Genomic DNA, 14,479 nt, shown 5'->3' on the forward strand with positions numbered 1-14,479 from the left:
CAACAATCTTTTCATATTTTACGAGTCAGGTGAAATGAGCTTAAAGGAGACTCATTTTTGAGGAACGAGTGATAATTTCAGGTAGAAACTAATTCCAGGTAAGGTTTGGAATTTTCTAATCATGGCAGTGTCATAAGGATGGCTAATAGGATCACTCTTCGTAGCTGTTCCCCAAAAGGGGTAAACAATCAAATGGAGGTGAATGATTGGCTAAAACAGAGTGGAGGTGATGAATAGAACACGACCAAGGCTCAAAAACTGATGATAATGCATTCACAATGGTTATTTACCAGAAAATGGTTCATTTTTTAATGAGCTTAAACTTTGGGGGAACGTTTACTCATTGCTTATGTTTAATTTTTAACGATCTTGAACTCCACATAAAAACTGCTCGTGCCAGTCGTATAATAAGGATGTCTCATCTAAGATGCCATTTTTTATGGAGCTTGCACCTTTCAAAGCTTTGCCCCAGATCCTTTCTTTATGCAAGTTAGGAACGACCAATCCTACGAGTTTAAAGGGTTGAGAAACTACAAAATAAGAAAATAAATGGTCGCTCTTCGCTTGCATGCCCCCAGGTATAGCGAAAAATTCCCTAGTTACCATATGAAAGCTCTCCATCCGCGTTGCAGACAAAATGCTTCCTTGGCGATGTCTACCGAAATAGACAAAGGCGAGTGGCACAGTCGCCTCCACTCACATAACTTTGACGAGGGAATCTTATTCCAGTCTAATCCCATTTTCCTAAACGGACGGGTGTGTCAAACTAGTCATATATCCTCCGCGAAAACCTACCCTATACCCAAGGTTTTCTTGCCGAAACAAACCAGGGTGCATGCCCCGTGGGTTTTAGTCACGTCCTCCTAAATCACTCGCGCTCATCAGGTGGAGGGACTGGAGATTGATGAGACATTCCTTGCGTGAAAAGACCATTTAGGGATGGTATTTTACTATTTTCTATGTGTGAGCCAGGAAACGACAGTTGGTCTACGAGCTTGACCACTCTGCCTTCATGCGGAAAACACATTACTCTAAAGAGTGAGGAGACAATGGCTCCCATTCAATAAATATAGTCACGCCCAAGTAGTATATTATAATCAAGAGGTCCTTGGACTACCATTACGTTCATGTGAACGGTTTTCCTTCTCAATGTTATCGACACATTGGGAAGGATCCCTAACGGTTGACTGGTTCCTTTGTCAAAGCCTGTTAGATTTCTCATCTTAGGCAGAAGCGATGGTGAACCAAGCACTTTCCAAGCAGTTGAGGAAAGGATACTCACATAATCCCCTTCATCTACGATGGTACCAACCATGACCATTGTGTATATTTGTGTAATGATTCAGAATGGTACACTAGCCAGTAAATGGGGTTTTCCTAGTAGGTTCCAATCGAAGGAAACAACTAGGTTGCTTGGAGGTGGGACCGAATAGACGACCGGATATGACTCCGACGAACTTCCTTTTTGCGGTAAAGGAACAGGTAGACTGCCCTCATGTTCATCGGAGTATGTGTTTATGAAAAGAATTTGGACGATGTCGTTCTCATTCTCTTCGATGATTGTGTCATCTGAAGATGGACCTTTTGAAGACAAGACCGGGTCGACTGCCGCCTCAACATTTTGACTTTCGTTTGGTGTGGGTTCGGCGGGTTTATCTTCAATGACAGATGCTTCGACCGAACACAATGGCGTGTCAGTCGGATTTTCAACCAGTGATGGACTTGGCAAGAGTTTCTTATATCCAGGAGGAAGCCGTAACGGTGAAACCAGACGGTCATCCAAAACTCTTTTAGCTTCGTCCAGGAAGGGACAACGGTGGAGGGCATGATTGCCTTCACACAGTCTACAAGGAAATTTACATTTTCATTTTTGTCCAGGTGCTTCGCTTTCACTAGTTGATGGTGTACTTTCAACATGGTCCTCAGAGGTTGATGACACTGGGTTGTGCAAACGAGGAGACCAGTCCCTTAAGATCCGAGGGATGCAGGGACAATCTCGGTGGTAGTGGTCTCCTTTGCAAATGACACATGGCGATTTAGGCCTGGATGGTGTAGTGTGTGGATTTTCTCTAGATGATGCATGGTTGCCCCCTTTCATCTTTGGCTCCTTCTTCTTCTTCTCTTTCTTCTTCTTCTTAGTTACTTGGTTTTGGGCCTTACCGGCTTTATCAAGCGAAGAGGAAGGAGGAGAGGGAGAATCAGATGAAGTAGAAGGTTGGGGGGTAACTTTAGTATCATCTAGTTGCTGACTTGATTGTTCAGGAATTACGATGTTCTGAATGACGAAGGTTGAGAAGAGCCATATGGGCAAGCCAATCGTCAATCCTGGAAGTGACAATGTGGCCATATGAGGTGCACCAACATCTCCCCAAGAGGAGAAAGGACTAGGATTTCCTCCAAGGGGAATTCCTTGGTTGGTGGACTCCATTTTCCTCAACCTAAGACCAACACGGGAATGGTGATATTATTCCGATTAAAATAAATTTTAGACGCTTTGACACAACTTGTTTTTTCAATTTTTAAGAGTCAAGAAAAAACAAAAGATGACTCTAGTCGCCTTCGATTTTAATGAGCCTGAAGTGACAAGTGCTCAGATGGACCTTTTCCTTTAAGGAGTCTGAAAAGGCACAAAAGGGACTACTCTGGAAATCTAGATAGAGGGATTACCAAACCAATCACAAAATTGCAGAATACTTTTTACGGTACGACAGTCAATCTTCCCGAATGTTGTGTTCAGTGCATTGCGATCGAGAGGGCGGCAGACACGGCTTCCTATGGATAAAGGATATAGGCTATTATGGTCTCCCAATATATACTCGACGGTACGTGGGAGCACAAGTCCGTACTAGAACTTGTCGTCTCAAAGAGGAGGAATCACCCAACCAACAGTGAAAGCGACAGTTACCAGGCTTTACGACACCAGAATATGTCTCTAGCCTAGACTCTAGATGTTGTGCGTTAGGTTCCAAAGCGTTTTTAGGTTTATTAAATTTATTTTACAGTTGATATTTCTTAAGAAATTTTCCTTTTAGGTTCACCACGTGATGTAGATGTACAATTCCTAAAATGCAATCTAAGATGATAAACAATTGTTTAATCTTCTTTTTGCAATGAAAATCCTAGCTACTAAAGAAAGAGAGATGATATTATTTCAACATAGAGCAGAGAGCACACACTAGATGCACCGTCCTAAATCAAACCAAAAAGCAGTCCAAATGCAAATGCACACGCATGTATTTTTTTTCAGCTTTCTTAATGTGTGAATGACAAAAATAATGCTAAGTACAAATCTGAAATATCTTTTCAAAGTGACAATACTAACAAATTTCTCTTCAAAATGAAAGGAAGATAATGACGACACTTTACTAGATTGAATTGAAAACTACTTTCGACACTTGAAAAACTACTAATTCAAATCAAATACAAGAGTAACTGTATAATTGACCATCAAGAACAATAGAATTCTTTTCTTTGACTGAAATCGACACTTGCGACACTTTCAAATCAAAAGACGACAGTTCGACTATGCTACTACTTTGTAAAAGAGAACTAAAAATGGCGGAAAATACATAAAAAACATTCACAGTTCTTTGCACAATGGAGGTGGAATGATGGAAAGGAAGGGGGTTTCCACAGTGGTATACTGATCACAAACAACAAAACTCCAGAATAGAGCTGAAAAGAATGAAGAAAAACCAAATCCTAGAGGCAAAATTAGCCTTTTCTGATCATCGCACCTGTAACACAGGGAAACATGGATGCATCCCACCTACCGCACACGGGAAGTGCGATGCATCCAGATTTCCTTGAAGAGAGGGTGCGATGGTACCAGGACGAGACTTTACATGACTCTTGGTCACAATTTGCAGTTCAGTTCAGGGATTTAGGTCGAGCAAATGATGTACAGTAAATAGAAATCATAGGGGCTGATCTAATGAGGTTACTAGAGCCACCACTAGGGCAATTAGAAGGTTTGCAAATCGATTGTTCAGTTTATAAACAAAACCCGGAGATAGACTGAAGCAGCATTGATCTACTTTGCACTTGCATAGCAAATGTAGTTCGAAGGCTAGCTGGCTTGACTTCAGGCTCCGTCTGTAAGTTTATAAAACAAACAAATATATACAAACAAACAATCTATTCGCTCCCCAGTGGAGTCGCCATTTTGTTATCGGGAAATCTAGTGTCCACTCGGATCTGCTAGTCCCACTAAGACTGGTAGCTATCTTAGAAACAAACAAACTAAAACCACGTTTATTTTCCTTTATGAGAAGTAGATAAGAATGGAATGAAGGACACCAACCTTAGTCTTGTGCTTGGTTCCTTGCTTGATTCCTCTCCTTTGTGACAGACCCTTGCCACTTCTACTTCGTCTACCCAGCTTCAAAGAGCATCTGTGGGATCAAAGCAGCATAATACTATCGAAAAACAGAGATCTACAATCATAAACAATATAGGACCAAATATATATTGACCACACAAATGCATACATCATCAAACATACAAGAATGTGGAGGAAAACTTGAATAACTTTATTAATAATCAAGAATAGCAAAGAGGATTACAACCAATTGTTCTGACCCAGCGTCATCCTCCAGCGTGAAAGCCCTTCTTTCACCTCATGAAAATCTTAGATCACCCAACACTATGATATTCCAACAAGAAACCAACAACACTTCCTTACAAGATACAAAATTCCAGCCTCTGGATATCTGGGATGAGGGATCCATATATCGATGATTGCAGGGGGGTGACCAGCTTCTGGGATTCTGATTAGTGTCCTCTCTCTGATAGTTCTTAATTCCACTTGGAGATTGATGATCTATTACTCATCCCTGGGCAAATTCAGAGAGGCAAGTGTCACAGGAGAAGTTTCTGGAAGATTCCATGATCATCCACCTCGCATACTTCCTCTGCCATTTGTCCACTCTCAGCCATCGCACTCCATAGAAGGGATTTCAGTATGCATCGCACCTCCCGTGTGCATTAGGTGGGATGCATCGCACTTTGACCATGGAGTAGGTGAGATGGTCTAGTTTTGACCAGTTCTGAGCAGTTTTTCATGGAGAACTTCTGGGAGATGATGTAATCAGCTGACCTTGTTCTTTTAGGGTATGGAACAACACTTTTAGGGACTTAGGGGCCCTTGGTTTATGGACATGTTTGATTGGGGTTGCAGTGCCCAAAAATGTCTATAACAACTATGCCGGGATAGCTACAGGATTTACCCGGTTACTCAAACAAGGAACGCCCTTTGCATGGGATGAGGTGGCCCAAAAATACTTTGATGATCTTAAGGTCGTCCTCATAAATGCTCCTCTGTTGCATCTGTTGGACTATTATTGAGATTACTTCCTTTACCTGGCCGCGACTCCTAGCACCATTGCTATGGTTTTGGTCCAAGATGACGACAAAGCAATGAACATGTGATCTACTACCTTAGTCAAAATCTCCTCGACATTGAAATGCGTCATGCACATGTCGAGAAGTTGGCTTTGGCTGCCATTCAGGTTTTTCAACACTTTCGACACTATATCCTTTTACGTACGACTACAGTGATTTATGAATGCAACCCTATGACCTATATCCTGACTCGTCAGTTGTTGGGGGGAAAGTATTCTAAATGGATAGTTATCCTGCAAGAATTCGATTTGGTCTTCACTACGGCCAAATCTAAGAAGTCACTTGTTTTCACTGAATTGATTTGTTCCCTTCCCTCCAAAGCTCTCCCTGTTGGTGCAGATGAACAACTTCTAGATGAGACCCTTTTCCTGATTAGCACCCTTGATCCATGGTATGGTGATATCATCGTGTATCTCCAAACCTCCATGTTTCGGTCCACGTTGACCAAGGATGATCGTTGAAGGATTCGACATCATTCCCAACCCTACCATATTATTACCGATACTTTATACCGTGTCGGTGTCGATTTTATTCTTCGTTGATGCCTCACGATTGAGGAAGCTGAAAGAGCTCTCAATGATTGCCACTCTGGGGCATGTGGTGGTCATATCTCTAGTTACACTACAACTCAGAAAATCCTTCGCACTGGTTATTTCTGGCCATCTATATTCAGAGACTACATTCTTGCTATCTGTAAGTGCCATGAATGCCAAATTTACCAACACAAGATGTGCACCCCACCCACTCACCTACACCCCATCATTACCGTTGGTCCCTTTGTTAAATGGGGCATCAATTATATGACATGTAACCCTCGTTTAGCTGGGGGGAATGGCTATATTATCATTGCTATGGACTATTTCACCAAATGGGCTGAAGCGATGCCTACATATTCTACAGATGGTAAGATGGCGGCTCAATTCCTTTTTAACCATGTTATTTCTAGGTTTGGCATACGCCAAGCCATTGTCAAAGCCCATGGCTCCCATTTCAGAGATTACATGATGGTAGAACTGACATCTGCATTGGGCTTGTGCCACGATGGCTCGACCCCATATTACCTTTAGGCCAATAGCCAATTTGAAGCCATGAATAAGGTTTTTTTCACCATGCTTCAGCGTACTATTGGGATGCACAAGTCAAATTGGCATCTCATTCTATTTTCAGCTCTGTGGGCCTATCGAATTTCAACCAAAGATGCAATTGTTTTCACACCATTCCAGCTGGTCTATGGTCTAGAAGCAACATTGCAGATTGAATGCGAGATTCCTTCACTCAAGATAGTCGTTGAACTCCTCCTCGAAACATCACCTCAAGAGGAACACCTCTTATATTTAGAACGACTAGACGAGACTTGCCGTCTCGCTGCCTTGGTCATCGAAGCACAAAAGAAACGGGTCAAATCCCATTTCGATTAGTCAGTCTCCCCTTGCACTTTCTCTAAGGGTGATTTGGTCCTGTTATATGACCAAGTTGATGATAAGCTGGGGGAAGGCAAGTTCAAACCTATGTGGCATGGGCCCTATATTGTTAAACGCGTTTTGCAGAAAGGAGTCTACGAGCTTATTGATTACGAAGGAAATCCTCTCGATAAGCCCTGAAATGGGCTTTATGTCGAAAATTACTATGCTTAGGCCATCTTGCATGGTTACTTATGTACATTAGTGTCTGATTCATGTTTTTACAACGTGGTTTTGTGTGATAGTTTTCAAACAACTTTCCTGTTTACTATGCTTTTCTTGCTTTGCAAATGTCTGCAACTCCTCACGTTGGTTTCACTGATGGTGCTTGCTGTAGTACCCGGAACATATCATCCATGGCATGGGCTATCTATGACCCTAACGATGAGTTGATTAACCTTCAACGTATCTGCCTAGGCTGTACAACCAACAACATCACTGAATACAGTGCGGTGATCGAACTATTGTTAGAAGCCATTGCTCTGGGCATCAGAGAATTGGTTGTCAACCTAGATTCATAGCTTGTCATCCTTCAACTCAATGGGCAATATTCTGTCAATAACCCTCAAATATTATGAATGTATCTCTGTATCCATATATTGGAAAGACATTTTGATTATATTACATATCATCATATTCTTAGACACATGAATACATTGATAGATGCATTAGCTAATTACGTGCTGGATAGACATTTACGAAACATGTAAAAGATAAGAAAAACCATTTGTACCATAATAGATAGGAAAATACAACATATATATATATATATATATATATATATATATATATGGTGAGACCATCATACATCTGTGGCACACAGGCATCAAAAAATATGTAAGTGCAAGACCTAGAAACTGCTCAGCATGGTGGTTGTGGTAGCACGAGACAACTCGTACAACACGACTTAGTAGTCGATGGATCCGATTTGAGACTCCCACTGTGTGCCTTTCATACTGACGAGGCATGTCTCTTATCTAAGCATACTCCAAGATACCATGAGTTAACTCCTCGAGGTTCCTCATGATCTCCTCCTCGTTATCACTCCCTTCCTGATAAGGGGTGACAACATAGATAGGGCGAGGTATGCACCTAGCTATCGGGGACATCCCAGCTGGCTGCTCTGGTTGAACATCTGCATAAATAAGAGAAATGTTATAAGCACACATATACCAAAAACAATTAAAAAATCTCAAAATTAAAAATTTGATTTCTTACCTTCGTCATCGAAGTCCTCTCCATCTGGTAAGGGCATATCTCAGTCTCCATAGAAATCACTGTCATTGTACGACTAGTCCTCCATGGTGATCTTCTGTCATCGTAGCCATGAGAAGAATGTAGGTCGGTATGACGTATGCTAACCCCCAGTGATCTTGGGCATCAAACGACTCTAGCGAGCCATATGCAGATTGCGTGGCACATGAGGATCAACCTCAGTCAATTGATACTGTAACAGTGGCAATCGTTCCAAGAAAAAGGTCACAAGTACTGATCCGAAGACAAATTGCTTCAGATTCCCCGCCTTGGCCTTCGACAACTGGCGCTTGATGTTTATATTCATGGTCTCCGCCCAGTTAAAGATTGTAGGAGCTGTGCAATCAATAGCATAAAGGAACTTTGAATTGTTAGTCTCATGTTCCACCTGGGACCCCGCCACTCTGTTGATAGTCAACAGAAGCACCCTTAGTGTCAAATCCCGCACACTGGAAATCTCTATCTTCCCACTTTTTGATTTCAGGGCCTCAGGGCAATGTTCGGCAAGCAGAGAAGATATGCTTGCCCCAACTGGACATAACCCATACAAGTTCATTGGCTCACCTCTGTCAGATAGTCCAATGATGAAGTAGATATTTGAAGTTGTCAACTCCATCTCCTAGTCCCCAATGACAAAAATCTTGTGATTAATGTCCTAAAGTCTTATCAAGTAAGGAAGAATTTGAGGAGCCCGTAAGCTGTTAAACCCTCCAGGAAATTTGGATCATTCATTGCCTGGGTGTCAACATCTACATGTTCCCTTTCCTCCAATCCACCATTTTCGGCAATTTCTCTCCTGCAAAAGCCATTAATTTGAGTCAATAATCATCCTTGGCACATAAAATTCAAGTTTAAACGGTTATTTTTTGAGGAAAAATGATTTTTTTCTTATCCACAGTGCTATCGTGCCTGTTTTAAAAATAGTTGCACCGATCGGCGTGGATGGTTGTGCAAATCACCCTCGGCTAGCGTGGTCCCATGCCCAGAAATCGCGCCTACCAAGGGAAATTTTTTTCTCAAAAACCTCCCTAAAAATAAAAAAATGGAAAAAACAGAAATGAATGGCATAAAAGTGGAGCTCAGGGCTTTGGCTGCTACCTGGAACTAATGACTCATCGATTGACCTCCCGGATCTCCCGTAATCTGCTCCGGAACAACTAGGGCAAAAGAGGGTTAAAAGTCTTCACTGCAAAGGTAAAATGGTAAATGGTAAAAATATATTTACTTTTCCCCTTTTATTCATTTCTTCATGAAAATAACAAGTTTTGTAAATGTTTTTGACCTTGTTGGCTACGTGGGGCTTGACCCAGGTTCAGCAGTGAGTTTAGCCAAGCAAATCCCAGTACTACTGGCCCTTTTGGCAACAGTCTGTGGAGCACAGACTGAGGTCTCATCTGAAGTAGTATGGGAGGGTACTGGAACCAGGTTTCCACACCCTAGGGATGTCTTGATGAGGGTTCTGGAAGTGCACGATCATAACCTACGTGCTGCGCTACCCCGCGCAACTTTCTACCCTTCGCAACCTGGGCGCACCTTTGTGAATACAATATTATCCTGATTCCAATCTTTACTGTGTTAATATATTAGTGCTTTAACTTAGATTGTGCGAGCCTAGGGTTCTTATTACTTATTTACTTTCATATCAGTGAGCATAACTAGAAAACATATAAATGCAAAATGATAAACAACACATAGACATCCAGATCTATAAACAGATGCACAATATTCTGAATCAGCTTAGCTTTATTAATGATCCTTTCCATGTATAGTTCAATATAGACCTGACTCTGCCCTGCGCACTCAACTGCAGGGGTTTGCACACACAGCTGTGGACTCTACTAGGCCTCTGCGCACTCAGCTACAGAGCCTCTTCATACTACTATGACCCAAGACACTTCAGATTCAACCACTATGCTCTAATCATGCCTTCGCATCCATCTATTACTTCCCAAAACTCCGACTGAATTTACACTTAGAGCCTCGTCCTATTTATACAATCCCATGGTCCGCGGACCATGGGTAGGCCGACACAACTTTCATTAAATTACATTATCTTAGGGCGGACAACCCTAGACTCTCGCGCTCCGTGCCCACATTTCATGGGGTCTTTACATTACATTAACCAAAATTCGGGCTTTGAGCCTCAAAACTTTCTATGGGGGGATCCACTGCCCAACAGGTCCCCAACACAATCATCGTCACTCATCCCGAATCACTTGGCTGGTGCAGCTATCTTTGCACAGCGCCCTTCCATCTATTGTTGAGCCACGTGAAGGTCCGCGGCACACTGTGCTACCATCTATTAGGTATGGTCCCTTCCTGCTTCTGCATCATCTACATTTGACTTGATTCTCTACTTTGATGCCGACTTCTAGTACTTGTGTTTATAGTCCCACACCTTTGTACGGCTTCTTGAATCGCGAAGACTGTGCTTTGGTCATTTAGTCAGATAGCCAGCCCACTCGTGTAGGGTTTCAGGCGACTACCATTCACCTTCCGTGGGAGGGGTTCTCCATTAAGTTTGACTAGCTAAACCGCGCCTCCATCAGTGATCTCTTTTACCACATAGGGTCCCAACTAGTGCATTCCAAATTTTATGGGAAATTTTTCGAACTTGCTATCATACAACAACACTAAATCGTTTACTTTGAAGGTGCGCAACTTGATATGGTGGTCGTGCCAGGCTTTCTCACGCTATTTTTGTACCTGTTGATGGAATCCCGCCAGAAACCGTTCATCCTCAAGTTATTCTAATTGCGTGAGCTTCTCTTCCAATGCTTCGCGATCTGACATGCCTCTAAGTGCCACTATTCGCAAAATAGGTATGATGTACTCCATTGGCATGATAGCTTCTGTGCCATAAACTAACTTGAAAGGTGTCTGACCCGTCAATTTTTTGCGCGTGGTTTTGTATGCCCATAATACGATAGGTATGCGCAGGTCCCAGTCATTTTGCTGTGCATTACATACTTTGGTCAGCGCAGTCTCCAGTATTTTGTTAAATGCTTCTACTGTCCCATTAGCTTGCGGATGGTGCAGTGTACTTTTCTGATGATATACTTGGAACTCCTTGGTGAGCACACTAATGGTTTCATTCAGGAAGTGCATTCCGCAGTCACTAATTAAGATTTTTGGGCACCCAAATCATGTCAACATGTTGTCAAACAAAAACTTCGTAGCTGTAGCAGCCGTGTAGTCCTTAACTGGCTGTGCTTCCACCCATTGAGTTGGGTATTCTGTCGCGGTGATGATGTAGCACGCACCCGTCTTCCCCTGAGGTCTGATTGGCCCCACAAAGTTGATTGCCCATTTTTTGAATGGCTGCAGTGTCATCTCTGGATTGAGTGGCATCTCATCCATTCGTGATGGTTTTCTAGTCCTTTGACATATGTCGCAGGCCTAACAGTGTGCTTTCGAATCTTGGTGTAGGGTTGGCCACCATAGCCCTGCGTGAAGAATCTTCTGTGTTGTTGCACATCCTGCATAGTGTCCTCCTGCAACCCCCCCATGTGCTTCCGCGAGGATCTGTCCTTGTTCAAATTAAGGTACATATCTTTGTAATTTCTCATCGTTTCCCATTTTGTATAGGTGCCCCGCGATGACAGAAAAGTCTGCCATGCACACCATCAATTATTTCTTCTACTGGACTGAGTATTCCTTTGGTGCAGTCCCTATGGTTAAGAAATGGATTATATCTTTGAAATGGTTGTCTACAACGCGTACTGCAAAGAGCTATGGGTTAGGTAGTCCCTCCTCCAAATTTGTTGGCTCCTCGCCTGTCTCAATTCGTGATAAGTGATCTGGTCCTGCATTGAGGCAACCCAACTTGATGATGACCTCAAAGTCATATTCTTGAAACAATAACAACCATCTGCATATGCGCCCCCCCAACACAGGCTTTTTCACCAGGTATTTCAACGTGGAATGATCGGTATACATTTTGAAATTCCTACCAAGTAAATAGTGTCGGTATTTCTGCAGCGCGTACACCATTGCCAACCCTTCGCGCTCAGTAGTAGAGTAGTTCTTCTCAGCTTTAGAAAGCTACCGGCTCACAAACATGATCGAGTGATCCACACCTTCCGCGCCTTCCTGCGTGAGTACAGCTCCCAGTGCAAATTATACATGACACATCAACATGTACATGAAATTCCACGTCCCATTTTGGGAAGACCAGAATGGGAGCAGATGCCAGTTTCTCCTTGAGAACATCTAAAATTTTCATACAATCATCATTCCAACAATATGTGGCATCCTTTTTCAATAGTTGTTCCATTGGCACTGTTGTTTGGGCATAGCTCTTGATAAACTTTCTATAGTAACCAATGTGCCCCAAAGTAGTGTGTAGTTGTTTGACACTTCGCGACGCTTCTAGATTCAGAATAACAAAAATATTTGCAAAAATATTAGGCCTTGTTTGCAGACCACATGGCCTAGCAGGTTTCCAAAGGGGACGAGGAAGGTGCACTTTTTAAGGTTCAGCACAATCTGGTGTCGGCGGCAAGTATCCAACATTAAACATAAGCTTGCTATATGGTGCTTAACTAACCCAAAAACAATCCAATCAACCAGATAGACCTCCAAGAACTTGTGGATGTATTCTTTGAACGTGGCCACCACTATGCGCGAAAATATCATTGGCGCATTTTTCAGCCCAAAGGGCATCACGGTGTACTAAAAGCAGCCCCATTCTGTTGCGAAGGTTGTCTTGCTCCTATCTTTCGATGCAATCTTGATCTGATGGTATCCTGAGAAGCCATTTGTGAAGGAGTAAGCTTCCTGACTGCCAACCTTCTCCAATACTTCATATGTGAATGGTGTTGGGAATGGATCGTGAACATAGGCGTCATTAAGCTTCCTGAGGTCCATGCATATTCTAATTTCGCCCTTCTGTTTTTTCTCATGTACTACCATAGGACTCACCCAATTGGATTCTTCCACTGGTTCGATAATTCCGGCTGCAAGCATTTTGTCTAATTCATCGCAGACCTTTTCTTTGTACTTTGGGTTCAACCGGTAAGGTTGCTACTTAACTGGCTTCACGTCCAATTTCAGAGTGACCCTCATCATCCCTAAGTCACCAATGATTCCTTTCAAGTCTGTGATTTTGGTTGGGAACAAATCTTAGTATTCACGGAGTAACTCAATGACCTTATCTAGCATGGCATCGTCCCAATAGTCCCCAAGCATCGCGTACTTTGGCTTTGCTTCTGTGCCAATTTTTACCTGTTTTGTTTTTAGAGGCACAGTGATATCGGGGTCCTCAATTGATGGTCCTCGAACCTTGCGACAACCTTCGGTTTCTGGAATATTAATATTTCGGGGGTCGTCATCATCCTCTTCTACCTGCATGTTATAACATTCTAGGGCATTGCTTAGCTGGGTCGCCCATGCGGGTTGAAGCACTTCCAGTGGCTCCTGCGATATTTTGAAATGGCGGCTTTTACTGCTTGCGTGCGTCGTCCACGGTATTCGACCATCAGTCTTCAAATGTGAAGGTTAACAAAAATCCTTTGTGCAAGATATCCCATTCACCCATACCATGTCAGAGTTTCGTCTCAGTATACCAGTTCATGGGTATGACATCCAGGGTATGGTAGAATAAATGTACCCATTCAGGCTGTGGTTCTTCCCCATAGACCTTGGTCCATTTCGCGAGGTACGTGCGCGGGTCATCTCACCTATCGTATTTGTCTTCTAATTGTAGCTGTGGTTTCCCCAATTGTAGGCACATCATCCTTCTACATCCATGCCAGTTCTCAAAATTTCCTTGATGTGTTCCCCATCAGCACGCGGGGGTTGTGCGTAGTGCCCATTTCAATGCGTCGAATCGCTACTGTTCCGGTACGACGCTTTCAAATTTGTCCAGGAATTTCTCCACCGTTGTCAATCCATCATATGTCGGCAACACTTGGGCCTCAGTTATTACACAATGTAGCGATCTAACCATCATGTTGAAATTCAGCGTTGTTACTTCCTGCAACTGATTCTGCCATTACTCTACTTCCTCGTCCAAATCCGAAGTGTAGGAGATTTCGCGCTCCCATAAGAGTCTTCCTTCTGCCGTCGGATTCACCCAATCTTGGTCTTGCACAGTTATCTTGTAAATACAATCGAGCTCATCGTCACTTTCATTGTAGCGCAGTAGTTCAGTGTATCCCGCTCCTTCGGCCGGGTCTAGCGAGACTACTACGCATAATGACTTTTTCTTGAATATAATCTTCCGCTTCTTTAGGTTGATGACTCCATTCATATTGGTAGCCCAGTCTATGTCTAACAACTTGGGATAGGGATTGTTGTCATCGACAATCTCTATCACTTCAAAATATTTTTGTGTGCTCACGCCTTCAACATCAATTGTT

Source organism: Pinus tabuliformis, chromosome 7 (assembly GCF_031772625.1).
Source record: "Pinus tabuliformis cultivar Carrire ecotype Pingquan chromosome 7, CPIR1, whole genome shotgun sequence".
In the NCBI taxonomy this organism is placed as follows: Eukaryota; Viridiplantae; Streptophyta; class Pinopsida; order Pinales; family Pinaceae; genus Pinus; species Pinus tabuliformis.